The sequence below is a fragment of the Capsicum annuum genome, chromosome 3 (assembly GCF_002878395.1).
Source record: "Capsicum annuum cultivar UCD-10X-F1 chromosome 3, UCD10Xv1.1, whole genome shotgun sequence".
Taxonomy (NCBI): domain Eukaryota; kingdom Viridiplantae; phylum Streptophyta; class Magnoliopsida; order Solanales; family Solanaceae; genus Capsicum; species Capsicum annuum.
In genome coordinates, this window is record NC_061113.1 from 41171541 (window position 1) to 41180244 (window position 8704).

At 34.8% G+C, this 8704-nt stretch overlaps 1 pseudogene; it reads right to left on the reverse strand.

Moving 5' to 3' along the window:
* Window positions 1-279: 279 nt before the first annotated feature.
* LOC124896642 overlaps window positions 280-8704 on the reverse strand; it is a 47898-nt pseudogene continuing 39473 nt past the window's right edge.

Below are 8704 nucleotides of genomic sequence, written 5' to 3' on the forward strand. Positions count from 1 at the left end.
TACATCAAGCAGAAAATTGTAGCCTATTCTACATTCATTCTTTTTAGCAAACATGTAAATGGACGATAAGTTTTGAAAGAAAAGTATAAAGAAGCGTGGGATATGTAGAATATATGGATCATCATAGATTATTTCATATCTTTGAAAGAATTGAGTTACATATGTAACAAGAGAAAAGAATCACAGAGAAACTTTACAAGTTTGACTATATGATTGTGTTATCCTTTTATATCTATGCAAATCTTTTCCTCGGTGAGTTGCCTTACTAGGCCCCTAAATTCAAGATATCATGTCCATGCCAAGGAGAGATTCAAGGGGCAATAGTACTGCAGACCCATAATGACCAATCTCAAAGCTGCTTTGCACTCTTTCTGGTGTAAGTAAGGTGTAGCAGGCCTCAAATAATGGTGGCACAGCCACAACAATAAGTATGCTTTCATATCTCACACAAAACCATTCTCTTACCAGCATCGTCCCAAGCACTATACCTACACTTCATTGTCCAATTATCAAACCCTCCTCCATTTATCAACTCTGTCCAAATCCAAATCGAAACCCCTCACCATAAGTTCTAAGCCAAACTCGATGATGCAAAAGAGCACTTCTTCATCTCCCATTTGTTCCATCCCTGAATATTTGTTACCATCAAATTATCCATTACACAATACGTGTCTCTCATTGCAGACTCAATAACTATCTGTGGATCACCAATTATGAGTGTAGAGTAACTTCAAATAGCTCTCCTTTGAGATATCCCTTTGTAAATATAGCATCCAAACTGCTAGAATTGACAAAATGTAACAAATGAACCTCAACAAGCTGTCATCTAGATCATCCGTAAATGGCCATTCCTTAAAAAATAGCTTGATGTCCAATACTATCCTAGTATCCAGGTTTAATACATTATATTCGACGAATCTCAGAGGAAGACTATTGTACATGCATAAAACATTAGTGTACGCATCAGTTCTAGGATTAGCATCGTAATCCTGAAAAGGCTTGGGGAGTTTTTCTTGTTCAAGCTGATCACAATTTCGAAGTTCTTGAATCATGTACTCTAACACCCTCGTGGCTCAGTTCACTACACGATGAACTACATAACCCCCAACAATCACATTGTTCATTGATTTCATCATATAATCAATCAATCCTGTATCACCAATGTGGAGATGAGCAATATCCACCTCTTGCCAACTTATCCCACAACTCTCAAATCTATTTTACAACTCTTTTTTCTCTTAATGCATCAACAATCACTTCTGCACCGAACTCTAGTCTTGTCAAAAACCATCTACTGTCAAGAGATGCTGCAATATTGGGAAAGTTTTTGTATCTCACTGATTTCTTATCACGACCTGAACCTAGGCTCTGGACATAACAGGCACCCAAAACCATTATTAGCCCAAGAGAACCACCTACCTTACCTCAGAAGCATTCATCCACCTGTGCGGAAGAAACATTTAAATAATTGATTAATATACTAAATAAAACCTATTTATTTTTATAAACTTATAAAATTATTAAACCATAATTGTACAAATATCAAAAGACATGAATAAAACTGATGTGATGTCTACTACTACTACTACTACTATCTACAAAGCCTCTAAACACATGAATCAATGTCAATAGGGACCAGAACTCTGATATACTCCAAAATATAGAACTAGTTATCTCCAATATAAGCAATGCCTTTTGAAGAGATGGAGGGATCACCTAAAGCTAATTTGAATTGACCTAGTTAAAACATCCTAGGTTTTGACCCTTAGAAAATTTCCTAGAATTCCATTCTTCAAACCCAATACGACTCATCGGTATGAGCTATATATTGGGGTACGAGTGGTATGGTCCTATCGTACGCTGACCAGTGTTAGTTGGTTGGATATTTTGGTTACTGTAATGGGTATGACTTAGGGGTATGATTCATAAGGATTGGTATGATTCATATCAACGACTCATATTGTGGGCATTATTTGATCCTCCTGGTATTTCATTTTACTAAGGATACGTATTATGGGTACGAATCGTATGTTGTGGTTACGACTTAGTTAGATGAATCGTATACTGGACAGTGTTTGATCTAAGGGTTGAGGCTTGGATACGAGTGGTAGGTACCAATCGTATAGAAAGCTACAACTCGTATGGGGAAGTTGTATCCTCGTGATGGGTTTTTAAGGGATTTAAGTGGGGGTATTCTGGATATTTCCCTACTTACCCTAACTAGGTTCCACAACTTCTAATACACTTTGGAGGCTATTTACCCTATTGTTCAATTCATTAACATTAGAAACTATTCCAAAACATCCCATAAATCTCTCAAGATCTTTTGGGGAAAAAAGGCTAGGGTTTCATCTTGCAAATTTCTTTAGGGCTTTTTTTGGTGATATCTTTCCATAAATTCTTCAATATAAGGCATGATTCTCTTCCCTCATTATAATGTCAACTAAAGGCATAGTTTATATGATTGATTTCATGGTTTTACTATTTCATGACTATGGTTTCAACTATTATTTGGGGGTTTTGATATTGAATGCTTAGTTATGCTTTCCTATGGTTTTAAATATACTTTTATATGTATTAATGGTGGTTTGGGACAATTGTATTGCATGATAATGGTTTAATGGTCCTTGGAATTGGTTTTGGTTATATTATTCCCCCAAGGTGTTTGATAAAATACTAATAAAGATATCTTCATTGCATTGACTTCTTTTAATGGGACTTTTGCATGTTTTAAACTTGATAAAGGATTTATACATGGTTTTAAATGGTTTGAAAAGGCTAACGTCTAAATGGTTATGCTTTTGGAGAATATGGAAGTCTCCCAAGTTGATTTAATATGGTAATTGGAAGGGCACCTACGGTCCCCTTAACCTAAATAGTTTGGCTAAGGATATTACTTGCAAGTAAGGGATGGTATGACGATACCACTAATATTGGCCTTGGTTAATAAATGAATAATGGTTTGGCAGGGTGTGAGGCAAAGACATGGAAGGTGGCGATCTCGGGAGGACCAAAACCGAAAACTAATATTTGCTGATATGAGGGGTCTTCATGACCGTATGCGTGTGTCACATTTTATATAGGGGGATGTACTAGTCATCCAATGGGATACTTCTCTGGTCGTGCGGCTACACGCATTGGGACCCTTTTAGCAGGGGGAGCTGAACCCATATCTCCCGTCGTGGTTTAGGATGGCCAAGCTACACAACCCAGGTAAAGGTTTTAAAGGCATGCTAAACCCAGTTCCCTTTACCGGTGCTTATATATGTATGGTTGTATGCATTATGAATAGTTTTACCTAGTTTTATAACTGGCATTATTTTATTCTTATCCTGATATTCATGCTAGCGGTCAGTTGCTAACCCCATCTACTAGCGATTATATACCTACGCTATGCAGGAAACGACCATTCTACTCCTCTTTTTTAGCATGTGAATTTGGTATCAGCATTTGGACTGAAGTGGCGAGCCTCCATCCTTTCGGGAGGCATCATTTCATGTTATAGATTTCTGTAAACACTTTTCTTTTAATTTGGATATTGGTTTCGGCCATGGTTGGAGACATGTCCCACTCGAATTTATTTTATCTTTTGGATAAAGGCTTTCTGGTACTTCTGGGGGTTGGTATGGGCAGGATCGGTATTAGTGTTTGCCTTGGCATCATTATTGGTTGGATATAGGTGGTTGGTTTGGGTAACAGGGGGCGGTCCCCTACCTAGTTGGACATGGGATGCCCATTTAGATAAGGCCAGGGGTCGGATCGTGTCAAGTTGGTATCAGAGCCTAGGTTCATGGTCAATTGGGAAGTTTAAAAAGACGTGTCGAGTAGAGTTTCTTTGAGGGGTATGAAACACACTGTCACACCCATTTTTCTCATGAAAAGTGGGACTCGACATGACTACTCTTTTTGGGATTGTTTGAGGAAAATGTGAAGAGTCGCCACCTAACGAATTAAGATGCGTTAGGGTACCGGTCTAGGCTACTACGAACCTATTTTGTTTTTTTGTCTTAGTTTACCAGATATTTGGGTAAGGGTTCAAATTACCTCAAAAGGAAGGTGTTAGGCACCTTTTGAAGTCCGCAAAGGTGGTTTCTGGCCGAATTCATATTTTACGTGGAGATTCTATGTGATCAGATAAAGGTCTCTTATTTCTAACTTAATTGCTAACTAAGTGATAAATTAATTAATAAACAACACATGTTATTTTATCATTTCTAATTATTAACTATCTAAGTGATGAAAGTCATAAAACATGTAAATAAGACAAGCGAGGAGAGAAAAGTGATATAAATTATAACAAAGGGGACTGCTTATGTAATAAACTAACTACCCCAAATAAATAAACATGTAAAATAAATAAAAGAATAAATTTAAAAAAAAACAAAGAAAAATTTTGGTTTCATTCAAATCAAAACCCCAACTTGTTTAATCCATATCCGACCCACTGAACGAATTCTTAAACAAGTAACAATGTCAAATATCATGTAATGTCTCTGAAGATCATCACTTTCGAATGACTATCCGACCCACCCCATCTAGGCTCGTTGTTATCCTAAAGACGTTCTAAAAATAAAGGATAAAACTAGCACCTTCAGTAATACCTATCGTCCCAGTTATCGTCGAAGAGGCATTGGACTTTGCTATTTTGGTTTTGTAGTCTAGACAAAATAAAGATATGTTTTCCTAAGACACAAAGCGCATACACACATTGGACGTCACATAGCACATAATGTTCTCAAAGATGCCTCTTGGTTAATTAAGAATTGGTTAAAGTGATTAACTTGCAAAGACAAATAATTATTGTTTTTGTGTCATTAACCAATAGGCATGATATCTAAGGTCACACAATTATTTACTGAAAATTAATTGTCAAAACATTTAAAACAATGTGGTAAGGATTAAAAAAAAGGCATGTCAAAGTTAAGCAAAATTTGAAAATTAAGAACGTTAATTTATTATATAAAAGATAGTTAAGCATGATGTCTAAGTATCATATAGTTGATTAGTGTGACGAAAGATAATTGTTGAGCAATTTCGAAACAGTGTCATAAATTTGTCAAAACAAGAGCATGTCAAAATGAAGTAAATATATTGGGGGGTGACACCCATAAATTTGTTATGCACATTGTGAAAAATGAAAGTGCTGAAAATTAATTGAGGGTGCTAGTAAATTAACATGATGGGGATTACATTTTTTTCTAACTAAAAATATCGCGGTAAACTTGTAAACATGTTGAAAAATTATTTTAACACACTGAAAGATATTTCTTAATATTTTGGAAATTAATTCTAATATGCCAAAAATTTAATTAACATGCCAGAGATTATTTTTGTGTTGACATTATATTAATCATGCTGGGAAATGCTCAAATATACTGTTTAACAAGTAGAAAAATATTTAACATATTAACATGTATATCAACATGTTAAAAATGCTCAAACATACTGTTCAACATATTAACATGCGAAAACTGCTCAAACATAATATTTAACAAGTAGGAAAATGTTGAACATATTAACATGAAGATTAACGTGCTAAAAAATGCTCAAGTATAAGGTTTAACATATTAACATGCTGAAAATGCTTAAGTATACTATTTAACAAGCAAAAAAATGTTTAACATATTAACTTGCATATTTAACATGTTAAAATACTCAAATATAAGGTTTGACATATTAACATGCTGAAAGTACTCAACGTGCAGGAATTTAATATTAACATGCTCTAAAAATATTAACATGCTTAAATTTGTGTTAACATGCTAAAACATGCAATGACTTACTTAATTTTAATGTTTAACATGCATATATTTAATGTAGTGGGCTAACGTACTGAAAAATATATTACCATGCTTAAATTCAATGTGGACATATTAAAAAAAAGTATTAACATGTTTAAACTCAATTTAATATGTCGAGTGTTATTTTAAAACCTCAAAGCAATATTTCTAAGAGAATCAATTAATAAATCACAGATTAAGTGTCTAAATGATTTGTGTATTAATAAATCCTAGGTTTGTTTGCCTACATGATTCACATAGCATGTAATACACGTAAAATCCTAGCCCGTGTTTACCTATACTATTCATGGGGTACGTAAGCCCCCGCACCTTATGCAGTCACCAATTATTATTACATCAATAGCGTTTATACAATATTACATACAAAGGAAGAATCAACTAAAGTAAAGGGCACAACATAATTCCTCTCAACCCCGGTGACTCTTCGATCCCAAATCATCTTTTTAATGATACCTGTCAGGAAAAAAAATGAATTCAAGCATACCAGCAGACATAAAACAAGCACAGAGAGGCACGCAAGCATAAAGTGAAAAACATTATTCTTATTCCAACTAGAAGATCACATTCCCTACGTTATCCACAGTTTATCATTCGAAAGTTGAAATTGCATCGATAAGGGGACGTACCAGTTGACGATAATAAACTGATAATAATAAAGGAATAAGGATCACCATAGCAAACCCACGATCGATCCCTTATGATAAGTACAAATCCAAAGTAATAAAGAGTTTTTGTTTTTTAAGAGATAGATGCTTAAAGCTCTTGTTTTGTATAGAGAGTAGAGAGTGTAGAGAGTACAGAGTATGTAAGTTGTCTGTTGTGGAGAATGTATACTATAAAAAAAATTCCCCTTGAGAAGAGGGAAATAATGTCTTTATATAGGCAAAAGGTTGTGAATCATTTTCAAAAATAAAATAACAGGATAATATACTACCAATTAATTACTGTAATACCCCATATTTTGGACTAGAATGAAAATCCGTCATTCCTATGCGTGGATATTTCAAAAGTCTCAAATGCTATATAAATTTAGTGTGTTAATCAATTATGTAGTGTGGGAATCTATTTGAGCATGAATTTAGATCATAGAGGCCTCCTAACTCAAGTACAAGTTGAAAGCTTTCCTATCGTTCAAGTTTTAGTGAGCATCAAAACTTGGGTCAAATTCAATCGATCATAACTCATTTTATATGAAAAACTGGATGGTTTACCATATATCAAATGAAATCTCTTTGAATTAGCTTTTGAACAATACCAATTTCACTTAAATTCAATATCGGAGCAGAGAGTTATCCCCATTTTACTCCAGCATGTCAAGTTGGAAATAGTGACGATGTTTCTGACGGGCTATCATGTTTCTAATGACCTTTTTGATGACGTCGTCACATTCTGATGACATTTCTGATGATGACATCAGCCCTAGGAAGAAAATCAAGAATTTGGACCCCTTTTGTGACGACCATTCGTGACGGCCTATCACGGACCTGACGGCCTGTCATGAATGGCGTTAAGTATATTTTTCCAGCAATTGAGGGATGTTTTAGTAAGGGTATTTTGGTCTTTTTCCTTCACTTTTCATGACTTATAACCCTCAAGGAGCGTATTATCTTCTATTTTATTTAGTTAAACATCTCAAAAAGCTCTCTCATACACTCTCAACCACAAGATTAGGGTTTCCTCTCAAGATCAAAACTCTCCAGAACAAGCCTATTTCAACGAAATTTCGCCGTCAATCTTCACAAATTCTTAATCTAAGGTATTCGTAAAGTTCATCCATGGGTTCCTTTCATCCATGGAGCTTAAGAATTATGTTTTAAATTATAAATTGTGATTTTCTTGTTGTTTTATGACTATAATCATGTTAATGATTGTTGTTTGGATTCAAGGTTGTGTCTTGATGTGTTTTTCATGAATCATGTGAATAGGTTAGTTGGAAACCCATGAATTTGGGTGGTTCAAGATTTCTAAATTTGTTAATTACACCTATGCTCAATATTATGCATGCAAGGTGTTTGATAAAATACTTAGGATGCTAGAAATTCATGTTTACATGGTTCCATGATATCTAAATGACAAGTCCATGTTAGCTATATACTTCAATATAAATTTCATGCTATTGATGTGTTGCTATTGTTGTGGTATGAATCATGTATGATAATGGAGATATACAATATGTACATGAAATATATCCATGCACTCCCTACCATGCTTAATATATTGAAGAACTATATGAAGTATAATATCCCCTACTTATGACAATGTGAATTGTGGACTCCTATCTTATGATCAAGTCAGTCATGTTGTGTCAGTTTCCTTCCATCGAGTCCTGGGGATATTCATACCTAAAAATATAGTTGTATGCCTAGAGTCATGTCATGTTATCATGATACTCTCAGTCAAGCCATGATCTATAGAATTCAGTCAGTCATGTGACTTAGGAAAATCCAGTAACCTCAGTAATCTCAGTAGTTCAGTGATCTTAGTACTCAGTAATATATGTAACCTCAGTGTTCAAAGTCAATCTTAGTAATTTTAATACTCTCAATCAGTCCTTAGAACTCAGTATATTTCATCAGTCATCAGAATCCAGTAAACTTAGTTTAACTCCGCTAAACAATACCACCAGTATCAATCTAGTTAATCAGTATCAGTTCAGTTCAGTTATTCAATTCAGCCCAGATATTCAGTTTAGTGTTTTCAGATGGGATTAGGATTCAGCACCGAGTGAGCTTAGAGATGGGGACTCACCCGCTAGATTAGGATTGAGATCCTTAGAAGCAATCCCTAAGTTCCAAAACTATGTTGTCAACGTAGGTATGAGATGTCACCCGTTAAAGAGGAATGACATACTCAAGGGTCACCCGCTAGCATATTTATATGTATAGGACTGATCTCAGGAGTCA